Raw genomic sequence first — 17539 nt, 5'->3', positions numbered from 1 at the left:
TAAGCAAAGAGATAGAGGATTATTTATAGACAAGGTACATATGGCAGAAGTTTTTCCCATAGTTCAGCAACTAGTTTAATGTATGCATTTCTCTGGCAATCTCAACTTCTGCGCTCTGCTGCACTTCTGAGACTTCCAGGTGGATGAGGATCTTGTTCCTGATCTTTCTTGCAAGCTAAAAATGTTCCCTGAAATCAAGCCCAGTGCAGTGGAGTGTAAACCAAGACCTACTGATCTCTATCTCCTTACTTTTATTGAATTTATGTGGGGGAAGAGCTGTATCTCCTGGGCCTCCCCCAGCTCAGCAAAGGGATGGGGAATATCTCCTATCCATGGATAATTAGAGCCGTAGCAAAGCCAGCTCTTGTCTGCATTTTGCTGTCACTTGGAAGGAAAGTTCCAGCCTGTTTAATATTACCAACATCTGGGAGCTGGGCTGCTGTAAACAGAGCAAGAATGCATGGACTGAGCAGTGCTGCCAAAATCCCAGTTACAGAGTTAGAGCTGAATCTCTAAATTGTATTAAATTAAGGGATGTTCCCTGGGAAGTTTAACAACGAAAATGGAAAGTAAAAGCTGGGTTTAAGGGGCACTGGGGCGTCTTTGGCAGGCATTGGATGTTCTGTCAGATATTTCAGCAGCTGCACTGGGTGCTGTGCTTTGAGTGGAGCTGTTATATGAAGTGGTGAGCTCTTCTGGGGAGAGCTGATGGATCCAGGGATCTACTAGATCCGCTTAAAGAACTTGGAATCACATCCAGAGCGGGTGAGAAACCTGCACTTTGGACTCCTTGGTTTTGCAAAGTGGTACCTTTTCCATAAATGTCTCTGAAGCTTGAGGTGCTCCCAGGGGGCTTTTAGGGCTCACCTGGATTTAGGACAACTGATTCCTCTGCCAAGATGGGAACACATGCTCCTAGGTGGCAGTGCTCTCCCAGCTCCTCTCTTAGACATTTCCATGGGCTTGGCCACGACTCCCTCGCTGAAAAGGTCTTATTTCTTGGTGTAAACTCAGAGGGGCTGTGAAACCTCCTCAGCCTTGGGATGTGGGACAGAATGGAGTGAGCTTTTCCTCCACTGGAGCTGTTCCCTGTTCTGGGTATGAGATGCAGCTACAAGATCTTGCAGGCATTTACTGAGAACTGCATAATCAGAAAACACTTTTCTCCTCTGCCTGATATGTACTGACATTATTCAACTTGTACATAAAAACCCCTCTAGTTCTGGTATTTATCCTTTTTTTGGTCACCCTCAAGATACCAGCAGCTTTAAACCCAGTGTAATAGGTTTTCTGAAGGCAGTGGACTATAACCTAATTTCCTTCATATCTCAGCAACTTCATTTCCTTTGGCCCTTCCTTTCTTCTTTCTGCAAGACTAAGCAGAAACTCTACAGGGAAAACTGTGGCTCACAACAATGGGAAATGGGTGTAAACTGGTAAATTTATGTAGTCCTGGAAAGCTGATAACTTCTGGACCTCGTGCAGATGAAGCTGCTGCTGTCCTGCAGGCAACTGCTCTGCAGACCTCAGCTAACAAGATGCTCCCCAGTGTTTTCTGCATCCATGGCTCTTATGTGTTTGTCACTTATGCTGGAAATTAAAATAACCCAGTTGGGTGGGAGTGGGGTGGGAGACAGCGTTGGGGAGGGCTGGGATCGGCTGTGTCTCAGCACAAGAGCTTTAAGCAGTGGGAATTCATATCCTCCCGGTCAGGACTGAAATCAAATCAACCCCCAAACGCTTTTTGCTTTGAAAGTTGCAGTTATTTAAGCTCCAGGTCCGTCTGGGGTTGTGAGGGGAGCAGCACAACCGACTGGTGGGATGGGAACTTCCCCGCTCGTACTCTGCCGCAGAAAAAGCCTGGCAGGAAAGGTTAGAGGAGTTTCAAAATATTTCTCTAGCACAACATTCTTCCAGTGGAAAAATGACTTCCTCTCATTAAAATTCAATTAGCTGGGAGGCTGTGTGGGTCTCTGTCCGGCCAGGGGAGCGCTGGGGAGGTTTGACAAGGGGCCAAGCCTGGAGCCCAGAGTTGTACAAGTTAAGTTTTGTGCTGAGTCGTTGTTGAAAACAGGAGTTCACAAATGTCAGGACAGGTTCTCGCTCCAGGGTTGGCAAGTGGTGTCCGGCCTCAAGCTGGGAGTGAGGAGATGCTCCTGTGAGACAGCAAAGGGCTTTTTGCAGTGGGAGAGGGAAGGGCAAAAGAAATAGCCCATGGGGTAGGGTAAACACTTTCTCCCTGCCTGCAGGCTGTAGTGAGAGGTGTTCCCATGGCTACAGCAGCACTGGGAGGGAGTCAGAAGACATGTGAATGTATTTCAGCTTCAGAGGGATGAACTGCTGCTTTTGATGTGCTTTTTTTAAAAACATAAATTACAAACCAAGTCCCAGCACAGTCCTGGTGATTTAGTGTAGGAATAGAAGGAGGATGAAGCTTGGGAAAGTCCCTTTCCCAGAAAGCAAAGCATCTTCTGCCTGACAGCCAGGGAGACTTTGCAAAACATCCTGGTGATGTGATGGCCCCATTCCTGCTTCTCCTCAGGGGTGCACAGCAGGATCTGCCTGCTCAGTGCCTGTGGTCTGTTGAAGGAGTCACCTTTCTGTGCAGGATCCCAGCAGTTGTTGTGTGGAGAACAAACTGGAAGTGTTGATCCCTTCCTTGGCCAAGGTTGTCTGGTGGAGAAGCAATTCAGCTGGCTCTGGGCTAAGGCTGCTCTGGTTTAGCAGGTGTGGGTTGAAACAAAGTTCAGATCCTGGCTTAGGAGGGTCACTGGGGCTGTGATTCAGTCCTAGAAGTGGCCGTGTCACAGCAGGGACCAGAGAAACCCCATAACCCACAGCTGGGTGATCTCTATGCATAGGAATTGCTGTACAATAGCTGTGGCAAGTAAATTTTACCATTTCTGGCCTGGATTAGGTGGACTTAACCCCTTTGTGATGGTGTTTAAAAACATCTCATATAAGAAGTTTGGTTTCTGCAGCAGTGAGTGCCCAGCCTTGTTTTACTGCTCAGTGTTATTCCAGACCAGCATTTCAATGATGGGCTGATGAGCAAAATGAAGTTTGTTCAGACCTTGCTATGTCACATTTCTGCTGGATATCCCATTTTGTCTTCTGATCTGCCAGGAAAAGGCTATTGTGTGCTGATAAAAGCACTGTAGAGCCCATGGCTCCAGAGCTAGAGCTGGCATCACTAAATTGTGACGAGGACATTGGTAAAAAAAATGAGTTGATTTTAACAAAACTGCTGATGACACCCTAGTAATGAGTGAGTACATTTGATGCAAATCATCTTTGGTTCACCTGTTTAAAATTTTGTAGGATTGTCTCACAAGGTAACTCTGGAGTGTTGGATGATGCTGAAAGGATTTTGCTTTTTATTTTGTTTCCTCCTTTGTGTTTTGTTTTTGGTGGTTTTTTTTTTTTGACGACCACGAGTGAAATCAAGACACCAGAAATGGAGGGAAAGCAATTTGGGCCGGGGAGAGCCAGAAAGGCCGGGCAGGGAGCCAGAGGTGCTCTTAGGGCTGTTGAGTGTTTCAAGGCACAACAAGACAAAGCAGAATAGAAGCATCAATGCTCTCAGCAGAGACATTGGGGCCGTTCAGGTGCTCTGTTGCTCTTGGGTTGAAATGCCAACTCTCTTTTCATCTTCTGCCTTGTTTACACTTAAAAAACAATTATCACTGTGGTTGATAATCCCAGATTTCATTTCACTATCGTCAGGGCTTTCTCCTTCCCTTCCCATGCTCTTGGCTGTAGCATTTTCGTGTCTGGAAAGTGCTCTTATTTTTTAAGTTTCTGCAGGTTATTTTTCTCAGACACCTCTGAGATTGGATCAACAGCTTTTGTTTTAGTGAAAGGTGTAGAAATGAAAACAGGTTCTTATACACACAGGTGCATTTTATGGTATTTTCTGGTAAAGATGGAGAAGTTTAGGAGTCTCCTCCTTGAGGCAGTTATTTGTTTATTCACAGGAGAAGCAAGAAGGTTCCCAATTCAGGAAGAATTTCTTCAAGAAAAGGATGGTCAGGCACTGGAAGGGGCTGCCCAGGAAGGTGGTGGAGTCACTATCCTAGGAAGTACTTAAGAAAAAACTGGACGTGGCACTCAGGGCTCTGGTCTAGTTGACAAGGTGGGAATCGGTCAAAGGTTGGACCTGATGATCGTGGAGGTCTTTTCCAACCTAAATGATTCTGTGATCTTTAAACCAGAGGCATTGGAACAGCTCTACTGAGCTCAGTGAGGCTTTTCACGAGCTCAGCACTGGACCCATCGTGTTCTTCAAGATCTGGGCTTAGCCCAGAGGGTCAGGAAGGAACTGGGCAAAGCTTGGGTTTATTAAGTTTTTGTTAACCTTCAGAAGGCGTTTTTAAAAATTGGGGTTTTTTTGCTAACCTGGATTTCTCTGTCGGGATGCAGCACGGATACACGTTCCCGTTTGTTTTCCCTACCTTGGCAGACTGCTGAAAGAAGCTAATTTACAGTGCTGGCTGCCTGCTTTCCTGGGCCTGCCAAATCTGATTTCACCTCCTTTGCTGTGGAGTCTTTCAGGGAGTGCAAAGAGTCGATGTTTTACACCACCAGCATATACCATGGTGTGAGATGATGGAAAATAAAACATCCTGAGCCAGCATTTAGGGTTCTTTATTGAAGATGTCTGTAGCTTTCCCCAGTCTCCTAATAATTCTCCATTTGCTTGCTGGTTTTCTCGTCATTTCTTCTGCTTTTGTTTTTTTTTTCTTTTTTTTTTTTTTCAAAAGGATCCTCTTTAAGCAAAATGGTGCACTTGAGACATATGGATTAAATCACAGCACTCTGCTCTTCCAGGAGAGCAAAGCTGCCTAGAAAACGTCCACAATTATTGAAGGTTATGCCTCTGGATGGGTTTGCAATTAACGGTGAGGTTTTTGTGCCGGAGTCCAGGCCATAGAGTCAGTCTAATCAAAACCCAAACGTGATGTTTGGCCCCAGCTGGCAACGTCTCAGACACAGCATCGTCTTACACGGGTGCCCAGGGACGTCATCTGGTTTTATCAGCGTGTCTGCATCGAGGGAGGGGCAGGACCTGCTCCAGAATAAGAATTGCAAAGCAGCTTGTAAAAGTTAGGCTGTGCTTCAGGTGGTTTCATTTCAACCCTAAACTGACACCGCTTTATCTGACCTGTAGCTGTCAGGTGCCAGCAAGGAAAGTGAGAGCTGGGGTGGAAACATCAGCTGAACTGTTTGCATACACTTTGGTGAAACTCTTGCTTTTCATTTAGATTTGGTGGGTAATTGGGGTTTGGCCATCTGGCCTGCAGTCAAGCTTGGTGACTGGGTCAGGGTTGCCTGTAATGATGGAGCCTTATTAGTCATGATTACAAAATACACATATTTAATGTTTCTAACTTTTTTATTATTATTATTTTTGGTTGGTTGCTTGATTTGGGTTTTTTTTGCTAGTGCTAAATTCCATAAACTGTAAAAGAAACTGCCTTGGCCTGTGTGGATAATTAGTGCAGTTTGCTGGTATCAAATGCCTCCAGGCCTCTGATAGCTTACAAAGCACTTTATTGTTCAAACAGATCATAAAAGTGCTTTTATCGATGTTTAGCAGTCATTCAGTCCATCATTTACCTTTTAATATTGCCAAGTTACACATCAGCTTAGGAAGCTGCAGGGTCTTAGAGCTTCTTAGAGTTTGCCCAGAACTAAAGCCCAGTCTTACAGGAGGACCCTGCTGGGGTGGAAGGTGTCTCTACCCGTGGTGTGGGGATGGAATGAGATGAGCTTTAAGGTCCCTTCCAGCCCAAACCAGTTTGGGATTCCGTGATCCCACTCAGGTTTTGCCTCAGGATGGTGCTGTTGAGAGTTACCTTTGAGGCAGCGGGTGTCTCTTAACCCCTCATGGTCCTTATTTCCTCCTGACCTCACCTGAGGTGGTGACTGTGATTATCCACAGCACTTCATATTCCCTGTGTCCAGCAGAGGAGACAAAAGGATTCTGCATGGAAGGAGATGGGGAGACAGCAGAATCCCAGGAAGTCTGGCGGTGTGGAATAGCTGTGTGTGCTTGGCTGCCCACCCTGACCTCAGTGCTGGTGTGGGTTGTCTGTCTAGAAAGGGAATTTAGTCCTTTTGATGTCATTGTAAGGGCTTTTCAATTGATGCTTCGCTCTGCTGGTGTCTGTGAATGGGAGAAAACCTCCAACCAAGAGCAGTTTCTTGTAGAGATGTCTTTCCTCACAGTTCTGTGAGCAAAACATGGTGAATGCCGAGGATACAGAAATGAAAATCCAGAATTAATGTTCTCTGAGTCACTGGTGGAGGATGTGGGACCTCATCCCTGTCTGAGGGACCACTGACTTCCCTGCCTGCTCCTGGACCGTGGTCACAGCAGCTGTGATGGGCTGTGACTCCAGCAGCCACCAAGGGGGAAAATCCACACTTATTTTTTTATCATTATGGTTCAGACAGACAGTTTGGAGCCTGCTGGTTGCCTTACCAGGGACCCCTGCAGGCAAGTTGGTTTGGAGGAGTGTTTTCCATTTTGGAGGGCTTGGCAAGGACACTGGGGGGAACTGCCACGGGGAGGGATGCTGAGCTGTCCCCTGCAGGGCTCCCCACCCCTGCTGTCTTAGGCCATGGCATGGAGGGGTCAGGCAGGTTTTTTCCCAGTTTTCCCTGGCCTGGGGTACCTCCTGCAGAGTGGGGTAATCAGCTGAACCTGCTAAGGAGGAAAACTGAGTGATCTCTGGAGGGCAAAGCTCATCCTGCAAAGCAGTTTCCATCCAGCACGGGGACCGTGGGGTTTGGGGAGCAGGGTTGTGTCTGGCTGTTCCTGACGTTCACCTGGCAGAGCTCTGTGTTTAAATGCTGGCAGGCAGAGGGCCAGGCAGGCTCGTTAGAGGTGATGGATGCTCTCAGGTGTAGGTTCATTACTCTTCCAGCTGATGGCTTCGTTTTTTGCTTCGCTTCCCCCCCTTGGACAGTGGGAGGAAGGAGGAGGGGGCTCAGTTTCTTCCATGGAAACTCTGAGGAGCAGGAGGCTGATTGCTGAGCCCAGACAGGGTGATGTAATGCTGGAAACCTGCTCCTCTCTGGTGACATCATGCCAAGGTTTGCAGTGCTGCTGTGGACAGGGGTGTCTGCAGGGAGAAGGACGAGGCTTCAGGAGCAGAAAAGGCACCACAAGGGGACTTGGTGTGTCTTGGAAAGGCACTGAAGGGAGAGCAAATGGAAGTGTTTGGGAAAGATGACTCTCCTCAGCTTGAGCATGGAGGAAAAGCCAAATCCTCGTGCTCTTGGGGAGAAGTTTCCAGCTGAACTTTATTGGCAGTGTGGCTGTGCAACATGGAAAAGAGCTTACTGAGAGCAGAGCATGACAGCGTGTCCCCAACCCAAACCAGGGCATGTTTCCCCTTCCCTGCTAATTTGGGAACCTTGTTCTATGTGGGAGGTGACTCATCAATTAGTCTTATTTGTATAAAAGTGAATTTCTGGAACAGAAGCCTCTGAATAGGAAAAAATCCCCTTCTATACACAAACAGCTTGATTGATTTGCATTGTTGCAGTGAACTGATAGGAAGTAAAGGCTCATCTGAGCCAAACTCATGGGAGTGTGAGGAAGAGGATGGTGAGCACCAATCTCTGTAAAGCTGGTCATGCAGGGAGGTGGGTTTGTGTCCTTGTGGATCTGGTGGTGCTCAAGCTGATGTTTCTCTGAAATTTAGGTCTTTATTGCTATTGTTCGCACAGTTTGCAGTCTGCACTTCTCTGAGCAAAGTTTTTCTTCACATAACCTCTCCCTGCAGCAAGGGCAGGCTAAACCCAGCAGAAAAAAGACCATCCAAACCTAGAAACCTCTTAGTTGACTTTGTGTTCAACCCATTCCCTCGTCACTTAGGTACGAACAAATGAAACACATGTTCCTTGCACATGGTGAGGTCTTTCTATTTCTTTTTTTTTCTCCTTTTATTTTTTTTCTTTATTTTTGAGGCAGTCTGGGCTGGCTGCCAAAACCCAAAGGAAAATCCTAACCCGCTCCAGACATCCCCAGTGTGCAGGTGGACTGCTCGCTCCGACGGAGCCGAGCGGGATCGAATGTGTATGTTCACAATAAATACATCACCCTGGGGACGGGAGCTGGAAGAGGGTATTCCTAATGAGTTGTGCAGAAGATTGGACGGGGCCAGTGTGTTTGTGTGGATGTGTGTTTTCTATTCCCTGCAAGAACACGGAAAAAAGCCTCTAACCGTGGGCTCATTGTTCTGCACACGTAGCCACACTCTGACTGGGGTTCGGGAGGTCAAACCTGCTTGAACAAACAGTGCTCTGGCCACTGAAGTGAAATGTGTGGGGAGATGAGAGAACTGGTGCTGAATATTACTTTTGTGCACTGTTCTCTCCTCTGGAATGTCTGCAAACACAGCGAGGTTTTCCTGAGGCTTTGATGCCTTGCATAAGCAAATTTATCTGCAATTTGTGTTTACCCTCTTCCAGCTCTGCTGCTCAGAGTAGTGAAATCTGAGCTGTGATGCTCAGCTACCTCTGGCTGCATCCATTCTTGTTCCTTAATGGAAAACCTTATTTCTGGGCTGAACTTCACATCTGCTCTTCAGGCTGAAGGGTGTTCAAACCCAGCTCCCTTTCTTGGGATGAAAAGTTTGGGTAGTTCCAAATTAGCTTTGTGACGGAACTACACAGATTTTGTGCTTGAAAAAAAAAAAAAAAAATCACAGGATATCCTGAGTTGGAAGGGGACCCATCAAGGATCATCAAAGTCCAACTCCAAGGCAAGATTTGTTTTGAATGCTTGCATTTGAGATGGCAGATGCTGCACGGAGATTCTTGTGCAGGAATAAATAAAACCCAATTAATTTTTCATGGACAATTAGCACTATTGAAACATAATTGAAAAAAACTGGAGTATGAAAACATCATCAAAGGAGACATTGTAGTTTCCCGGAGGAAGAGGGAGAAAGATGTATGGACAAGAGGTGTTGCACACTAGCTCAGCTTTCCATTTTCAGCTCTTTCCTGAGCAGCCAAATTTCCAGAAGTGGTGGCAATTAGCAATAGGAACCTGCACAAAAGCTCCTTCTTGGGTGGTCCCACCAGATGTGTCCTGCTCGGTGTTCCATGGTTTGGTGATTGTCGCCAGCCAAACGCAGGAAAATACTTTTCCAACCAAAATTTGGTGTTAAGTTAAATTGTGAGTGTGTCAGCAGATACCCCCACACCTAAGCATGTAATCCCACTTATATCCTGAGATAACTTTGGCAGCCAGGTCTATTTTCCCCCCTGTTCCCTTTAATCCATGAAACCTGGATCCTGTATTCACCTCCTGGGGCAGAAAACATTCCAAGTCGTGATGAAAAGCCTCTGTGCACACAAACCCCTTGATCCTGAGCCACCTTGGTGTGGAGGGCTGAGGAGGAAACTTCAGGGTGGATCTTGGGGTTGTGGCAGTCGGGGGTGGAAATCCTGTCTGTGGGACCGAGAAAGCGGCAGCTCCACTTCCAGAATAATTTGGCTATGAAAAGAAAAATGGAATAAAAGCAAGTTTTCAGAGGAGCTCCAACTGCTGTGGGATGGGAGCAGGAAGCCATGATGTGCTGCTAGAAGCAAAGAGCCACCCTTTGGCAATGGAAGTGAGCCCAGACTGGGGGAGGCTGAGGAGTTCCAGCAGGAGCTGTGGGCTTTGGAGCTGTCTGAGGGCTCACCAGGGGTTTTGTCCTGGAGTTTGGGAAGGGGAAATGATGGGAAATCCACAGAGCAGCAGTGGATTTCTGGTTGCTCTTCTTGCCCTGTAGCAGTGGTGTGAGTTGTCTGATGGAGCTGTGAAATGCAGCTGCTCTTTGACCATCACAAATGGCCGTGGTAAGAAGTTTGATGGAGATCTGAGGTCCCCAGCACAGGAAGGGCATCAGCCTGTTGGGATGAGTCCAAAGGAAGCCACAAAGATAATTAGAGGGTTGGAGCACCTCTCCTGTGAGGAAAGGCTGAGAGAATTGGGGTTGTTCTGCCTGGAAAAGAGAAGGTTTTGGGGTGACTTAACTAGGGCCTCTCAGTACCTCAAGGGAGCCAACAAGAAAGGTGGAGAGAGACTTGTGACAAGCACCTGGAGTGACAGGACAAGAGGGAATGGCTTCAAACTGACAGAGAGCAGGTTTAGATCAGATATTAGGAAGAAATTCTTCCCTGTGAGATTGGTGAGACCCTGGCACAGGTTGCCCAGAGAAGCTGTGGATGCCCCATCCGTGGAAGTGTCCAAGGCCAGGTTGGAGCAAGCTGGACTAGTAGAAGGTGTCCCTGCCTATGGCAGGGGTTGGAACAGGATGAGCTTTAAGGTCCTTTCCAACCCAAGCCATTCTATGACCTTAAATAGGATTTCTTTCCTGTCACCTCCTTTTCTGTGCAAAGACCAGCTGCCCCTCAAGTCTCCTGTTCACCACCTTCCCCAAACCCTCTCTTTCGCTTTGCATCCCCCATCTCCCTTGGAACCAGAGGTGGGAATGAAACCCAGAGCTCTCTGGGTCAGGGGGACCAACATCTCCCAGGTAGACACTGTGACCCTGTTTACACAGGGCTGGTTAAAAGCTGAGCAACTGCCTCCACTCGGGCTCAGCGCAGCTCCAGCTGCAACTCAAGCCAAGGGCTTTGCTTTACTACATATTTTCCACTGTGAGAGAGTCCCCCTTACAATCCACTGGCGCATCCATCTTCACGTGGGCGGCACAGCCAGCAGGAGCTGATCTGGTTCCTAATTTTCCACATAGGAAAGGGGAATAAATCAATATGAAACCGGAGCCAGGAAGCGGCGGCGTTCGGCGCGGAGCGGGGGGGACGCAAAGGAGCGACGGGTGTGATGTGCTTGTAAGGAGGGAGAATCGGGTTTTAAACTATCCCTTCGTGGATCACACATATGTCATTGAAAAATAACCCCTGTAGGAAAAAGCCAGCCCTTTAGCTCGGTTATTAGAGGATTATTTGATTTGGAGGGAGAGGGGAAACTTGGAACGGCGTGATGGGCCCTCGGTGACACCGGGAGGTGAGGTTGGATGGGGAGAAGTGCAGCACTCGATGGAATGGCAAAGAAAATAGGGAATTTGAGTATGTGGTCAGGTCTGCATGACCACAAGAAGAAAAGTTGAAGGCTGGTCGGCCTTAGGCAGCCCTGCAGCCTCTAATTTGGGATTACGTGGAGTTTTTGGAGACTGCATATTCCCCTCCGCTCTGCATTGCCTCTCCAAGGAAAACTGCAATTTCCTTGTTTGGAAAAGGTAGCCTGGATAACAGGGCACTGCCCAGAGCTGGTCCCTGGACTGTGGATGGGGACACCAGGCAGGCTGTGGGGCTGCTCAGGCCCTGCTGCAGCAGGGGATGACCTTCAGCAGGTGACAACTGGGACCCTGAGAGTGGTGGCAGTGGTTGTGCTTGGGCTACCTGGTGCTCAGAGAGCAGTGGAGGACAAGGGGAAATGGGGCCTTGGGTTTCTTCCAGGGATTCCTAATGAATACAGCGAGGAAAATGGAGAAAATATGTTTTTTGAGCGTGTCCTATGGAGCGCAGGGCATTGAGTGTGTGCTGCAGAAAGGCGGCGTTATTCGGAATACACGGGACGCAAAATGAGGGGATTATTTCAAAATTGCTTATGGGTTCATCTTCTCACTCTCTCAGCATTATTAACTGCTAGTTAAAGGGCTGACAGAGCAGGACAGACAATGACATCCATTCATTTTGCCCCATTCATTTCTCAGAGGCCTGGCCTGGGCTTTTGTGGGATTTTTCTTTTCCTTTTTAATTTCCATGCTGGACACTGAAGGTCAGGCTGACCCTATCCCCCCTTTCTGTAAATGCCTCCCACAGTGTGCATGCCATGAGTTAATGCAGCTTTCCAGAGGGTCTGAATGGGTTCTGTGGGATGCTGTCCATGGGTCTGAGCCTTGCTGGCACACAGGACACTCGGGGTGGTTCTCAGGGACAGCACCACCATGTCACAATGTCCCATTGCCTTGCCCTTGCATGAAAAATTTCTTTTCTTGACTATCTAACTTGCTAAATCCCATTTCCAGGTGCCTCCTGAGCCACCCTGCTTAAGCATATCCAGGGAAGCCAACTTTCTGAGCAAGTATAAAGAGATTTTTTTGTGAATAGTCTAATTTGCCGCTTGTGAGGTTTCAGAAGCATAATCTGACTTGATGCTTCAATTAGGGAACAAAACCACACCGTGTGAATGTACCTGAGCCAAATCAGCTCCTATTGGAAAACAATTGGGAAGAACTGCTGGAAAAACTGCTGCTGCGGGGTTATTCACATTGGTGGTTTTATGAATGCTTTGGAATAGAGAATTACCCAAAGAAAGGGCAAAAAGAAAAGTGTGTTTGAATTCTGGAGAGATATCTGAGGGATAGATTTTGGGGTTTTGAGTAATCTCGTGCTCTGAAGTCACTCTCAGCGGGTGGTATCAATATTGTAAACAGATGGTGGGTGCCTCGATTGAAAAATACCTGTGAACTTGGTGGTACAAGTTTTGAGCAGGTTTTAAAGCATTGTTTTCAAAGTTATCCTATAGATTTCCACTAAGCATTTACAATCTGGAGGGGGGAGAAAAAACCCAGCTGTTTAAGTGACCACTCTATAAAGGTCTAAAAGCAGTGACAACACAGCACATGGTGATTGTGGGGCCTCTATTCTTAGGGCTCAAGGCTGTAATTTGTGTGGAGCATGACATAAATGCTGATTTTAAGCTACCAAATGAGGAGTTTGAAGGCAGAAATCACAGAGGGACGGGCTGCTGTGTGGTCATAGAGGAAAAAAATAGCTCCAAGGGTTTGATCCTGGGGTGTTTGAAGAGCCAGTAACAATTACAAGCGTGTTGTGCAGATGGACCAGCTGCTGTCCTTGGATAAAAGCTCCTCTGAGGTTGCCTGGGTGGCAGTGCCAGTCTGAGCATGGCCAGCATCTGATGGCAGGTATCAACACACCCTTGGGCTCTGCTGTGTCCCATGAAATTCCTTTGGGAAGGGCAGCTGGCTGAGCTGAGACCTGGAGCTGCTCACTTTCCTTCTCCATTCTTCTTGTCTCTGGAAAATTGAGGAGAAGAGGGTGTTTTCCATGTATGGGAATGGCTGCAAGAAAACCTGCTTATTTTGTGGTGTTTCAGCTTTATCTTTTTGTGATCGCTGCGGGAATTGGGAATCTCAGGGATGCTTTGAGATTAGTCAGGTCTAGGTTCCTTCTAATTTGTGTCTCGTGGTTGCTTCAGCTTATGGCAGGAACATTAAAGAGATGAGTTCTGTGCATGCCTGAGTCTGCAGGGATGTGAACTCACAGCAGAGCCTCCCCAGACAATGCCCTTGGATGATGGATTTTACTGAGCTGTCTGTTTCCATGACATTTATAGCACTTTAATTATCTCGAGCCTTTTTTCCTTCTGTCAAAAGTGATTGAAATCAGGTATCAGATCCAAGAGAGATTGGGATAGACGGACACACCTGTGGCTGCACGAAGAGATCACACAGGGCTTGGTTTTGGGGGGAAACCAGCCAAAAAAGTGCATTGCTGTCCTAATGAATTCGTTAGAGGAGAATGCTTCCTCATGTGTTAGCTTAAACCTTCAAATTAAACAACTCTCCCTGTGGTTGCTCTGGTATCCATGGGGTGAATATTTAGGTACTAGCAGTTGTAATCACAGAGTTGTGTTGTTCCTCTGGTGAAGGTGTTTCCCTCTGGCATATGCCCACAACAGCTCTTCTCCAAATATTTCCTCTCCCTGCAGGGAGAGATCCAGTTCCTTGTGCTGGCAAAAAATGCAAGAACTGGTTCTGACTGGAGGCCACAGTTACGATCCCCCATCCACAGAGCAGCTCTGCTAAGGACCTACACCAGGTCTGACCTGAACATCTCACACATTCCCTGGGAGCTGGGGGGAGTGTGCCAAGTCCTCCTGCCAAGCTGGCCCTGCCTGCAGAGTCTCAACCTGCTTTTCTCTCATTCCAGCTCTTCTCAGAATTGAGTTTCCTACTTTTCAGTCAAAACTGGAGAGGGGAAAAGAAAGTCAGACTATTTACCATGTTCATGGGAGTTTTGGAGCAGCCAAAAAAAACTGAGTCACCTTGGAAGGGTTCTCTGCAGTCAGGTTTTTTACCTTTTTTTTTTTTTAATTTTCCCCTGAAATAGAAGGGACACCTTTGCCCAGCCAGCAGAGAAGTTATTCCTTCCAGTCAAGCCTGGTTAGTAGCATGTTCTAGATAGATCCATTGCAAAGTTTCCATCCTGTGGCTGTGAGAACCTCTGGTGGCTCAGTCCCAGTGAGCCAAGGAGCTCCTGTCCCATTTCCTGCTCCTGGGGAAGGTGTCACTGCAGGAGACCTGTAAATGGTTTCTCAGGAGAAGAGTGTCAGATGAGGATGGTCCCTGCTGTAGGTGATGCAATTCTTCATAGAATGGTTTGGGTTGGAAGGGACCTGGATGATAATCTGGTTCCAACTCCCTGCCATGGACAAGGACACCTTCCTCTAGACCAGGTTGCTCCAAGCCCTGGCCAGCAATTCTTCATCCTCACAAGATGTCACAGTGACATCTGTAATGTTTCTCAGCAAGCAGGGGACATGCAGGTATAGGCAGCTACATGTGTGTATGTGTACATACACAAAACATCTCTTATGGGTAACCTACCATGCAGCTGCTGCTTTAGAGAGAAAATATTTACTTCAGCGTGATGAAATTTGAACTAAAAGTCAGGCAGTTTAATAAAAACCTGTGGTTCAGATTCCTTGTTCTTCACATATGTTTCTAATCTGCTGGGGGGGTTCAGACCATCTGCTCAGAGCACACAATTAAAAGCAAAAGTTTAAAAATACTCATTTTGCAAATATAAAGACTCGCCTTACAATAGGCAAGTGAAATTTGAGAGTAATGTTCTCTCTTTATTGGGGTGGAGAGAGGTGGGACTGTCAGAGGGGTTCTTCTTTTCTTTCTTTCTTTTTTTCCCCCCTTTAAAAACCTCAACTGTACAATTATTTTTCCCCTCTTTGCAAAATAGCTGCAGAAACCTCTCGTATTATTTTTGCCTGTGTTACCACAGTGCTTGGCCAGGCTATAGAGAAGGAGTGAATATAAAGCAGCCTTTTGTCACACCAGTCTGTGCAGCCCCTCTCCCAGTCTGTCTGTCCTTCCAGGCTGGGGCTGCAGGGCAGGGCGAGCCATTCAGCCCCATCCTGCTTTTCATGTCCATAGCTGATTGTTTTGCACCCAAAAATCCTCGTAGATAGCTTGTGGTTTGTTTAACAGACATAAATATATAAAAATAGCCAGCAGAGTGTCTGAGCATGACGGTTGTTGATTTAAGGATATCTGTCTCTGGGTGTTTTCAGCAGGTCTTTGTATTTGCTTTGTTTTTTTAAGGCACCTTGGCTGCCTTTTCCCTTTCCTGCAGTCCCAGTTTTTTGGCTACTTTGCCCTGGACATACCTTTCTGTCCCATAGAAGAGGCTGTGGTGTTTGTGCTCGCTCAAAAGAGGAGGAATGCAGACAAATTCATGGACAGCAGTGGTTCTAAGAGGGACCTGGGTGAGCAGGGAGCTTGAAGTGGAAGGGAAAATCAGAGCTTGCAAATATTTTGTTCCAAAGGACTCCAGTGTGTGGTGATGATGATGATGCCCCCACGCTCAGGGTGGCTGATGTCAGGCTGCCTGCAGGGAGATGGGAGGATAAACAGAAGCTGAGCAGTCATTTCTCCTCTGGGTGGGTCCTGCTCCCTGGGGTAATGAGCTGCAGCAGATATTGGAAGTGTTTGCTCTGCAGTGGAGCACACAGCCCGTGTCTGGGGTTTTGCAGCTCCAGACATGAGTCAAGGGGAAGCTGGACACATCCCGGGGTATGTGGGTGTGAGGAACACTGCCTGACCCGGGATGCTCCTCGTTGTAAGGACAGGAGACTTAAACCACAGTCCAGTTTTTCCTGGTTGGTTTTTTTTTTTCCTTAGCTTAAATTTTCCCATTTTCTGGAGAAAATCCCCCTTGACACCAGGGCAGAGCTGCTCTTCCCACAGTGCCTTTTCCAGCTTGGAAGCAAAACCCCTGGAGAAATGCATTGCTAGGATGGCCTTGCAGTAAATACTTTGTAGGTCTGATGCTTTCTGTGCTTCTGCCAACACCACCTGCTTTCTGAGCTGCCTCTGTCTCCAGGATTGTTTGTCTCTCTGCCCTGTGTCCCTGAAGTTGCTGGATCCTAATTAAGTGGCAGGTTGCTAATTTGCCTTAGCTGGGTTTTTCCACTCATTTGGTAAGTTCTTGAACAAAAACTGTCCTCCAAGGTCTAGGCACTGGCATTTAGCTAGGAAAGATGGATTGTCCACTGGAAGCAACGCTCATTTATGGATCGCAGTGGGAGACACAGGGTGAGCCTCTGAGATGTGTGTGTGATGCTTCATCTGAGCACTGCAGCCCCTCAGTCAGGCAGGGCCAAGGTTGACTAAGGTGAAATACAATTATCTCAGAGCATAAAGCAGCCCCAGAGCTTTTGGGGATCTTTAAACTGGTGATTAGATGTGTCTTCTGAAAGGATGGAGGCTTCAATTAGGCGAAGTGCCTGGGGATGAATCAGCATTGGCAGTGAAGGGATGGGGAGCTGGGGCAGGGAGAACGTGTGGGGAATTTGGAGCTTGGCTTGGGCTCTTGCCCCATCATTAAATGTCCATTTGAGCTTGGTCAGGCTTTTGCATTCTGTCCCTTTTCTGTTTTCTCCATGGCATTGCTGGTCCCTGCATGAGAAGCTCTCAGGGCAGGATGTGACGTGAAGTGGAGCAGAGCAGGGTGGCAGAGGGCTGAGGAAGGGGTGGCTCTAGAGCTCTTACAGGAACTGCAGAGAGCAAAGGGGCTCTGGGCTGTCAGGATTTGGTGAGGATTCCAGGGAATGAGTGGCAGGAAGGAGTCAGCCATGATTAATGGGTTTGACAGTCTCAGCCACTCGGAAAGGCAAGAAAACCTTTCACCTGCTGAGGATGGGAAACTGGAGCAGTGGCTGGATCCTGTAAAGCACTGCAGTGTAAATAATCCAGACTGCTGGGGAATACTGTGTATGTTGTCTTTGGGAATTAGCTCTGTGTTCACAAACAAAGAAGGACTTGGGCATAAGCTCTGGCTTCACTTTTGCTCCAGTGAGTGCAGAGGGTGCTCGGTGTCGTGCCTGTGTCTGTGGCTGCTGCTGGGGAATGTTTGCATTAGGGCAGGGGGTTATTTACAGTGAGGTTATCAGGGCTGGGTGGGAAGTAGACACCTGGAAATAAACCCTGTACTAGTGTCTTCTGCTCTGCTAATGACTCGAGTCCTTGACTGGTATTTGGGTACTGGCAGAGCGACAGCTTCTTCAGGAGAGCTTTCCAGAATTAGCAGAGCCATCTGGCTTTTGTTCTCCTCTCAGGGAATTGCCTGTCCTTCCCTTCCAATAAGGAGTCCTTGCTAAACTGCTCCACAATTGTGTTGTGATATCACACAGACAGACCTACAGCATGCTGTGGTCTCTGCAAGCACAGAGGAAATGCAGCCCTTTGCT

At 47.5% G+C, this 17539-nt stretch overlaps 1 protein-coding gene across 1 annotated transcript in view; it reads left to right on the top strand.

Moving 5' to 3' along the window:
- The window catches only part of COL5A1 (collagen type V alpha 1 chain), a 146606-nt gene that overhangs the window by 40297 nt on the left and 88770 nt on the right, over window positions 1-17539 (top strand). The gene's annotated exons all lie outside the window — the stretch shown is intronic.

Source organism: Manacus candei, unplaced genomic scaffold (assembly GCF_025592945.1).
Source record: "Manacus candei isolate 608988 ecotype Guabito, Panama unplaced genomic scaffold, ASM2559294v1 h1tg000071l, whole genome shotgun sequence".
In the NCBI taxonomy this organism is placed as follows: domain Eukaryota; kingdom Metazoa; phylum Chordata; class Aves; order Passeriformes; family Pipridae; genus Manacus; species Manacus candei.
This window is presented reverse-complemented; position numbering and strand designations above follow the sequence as displayed.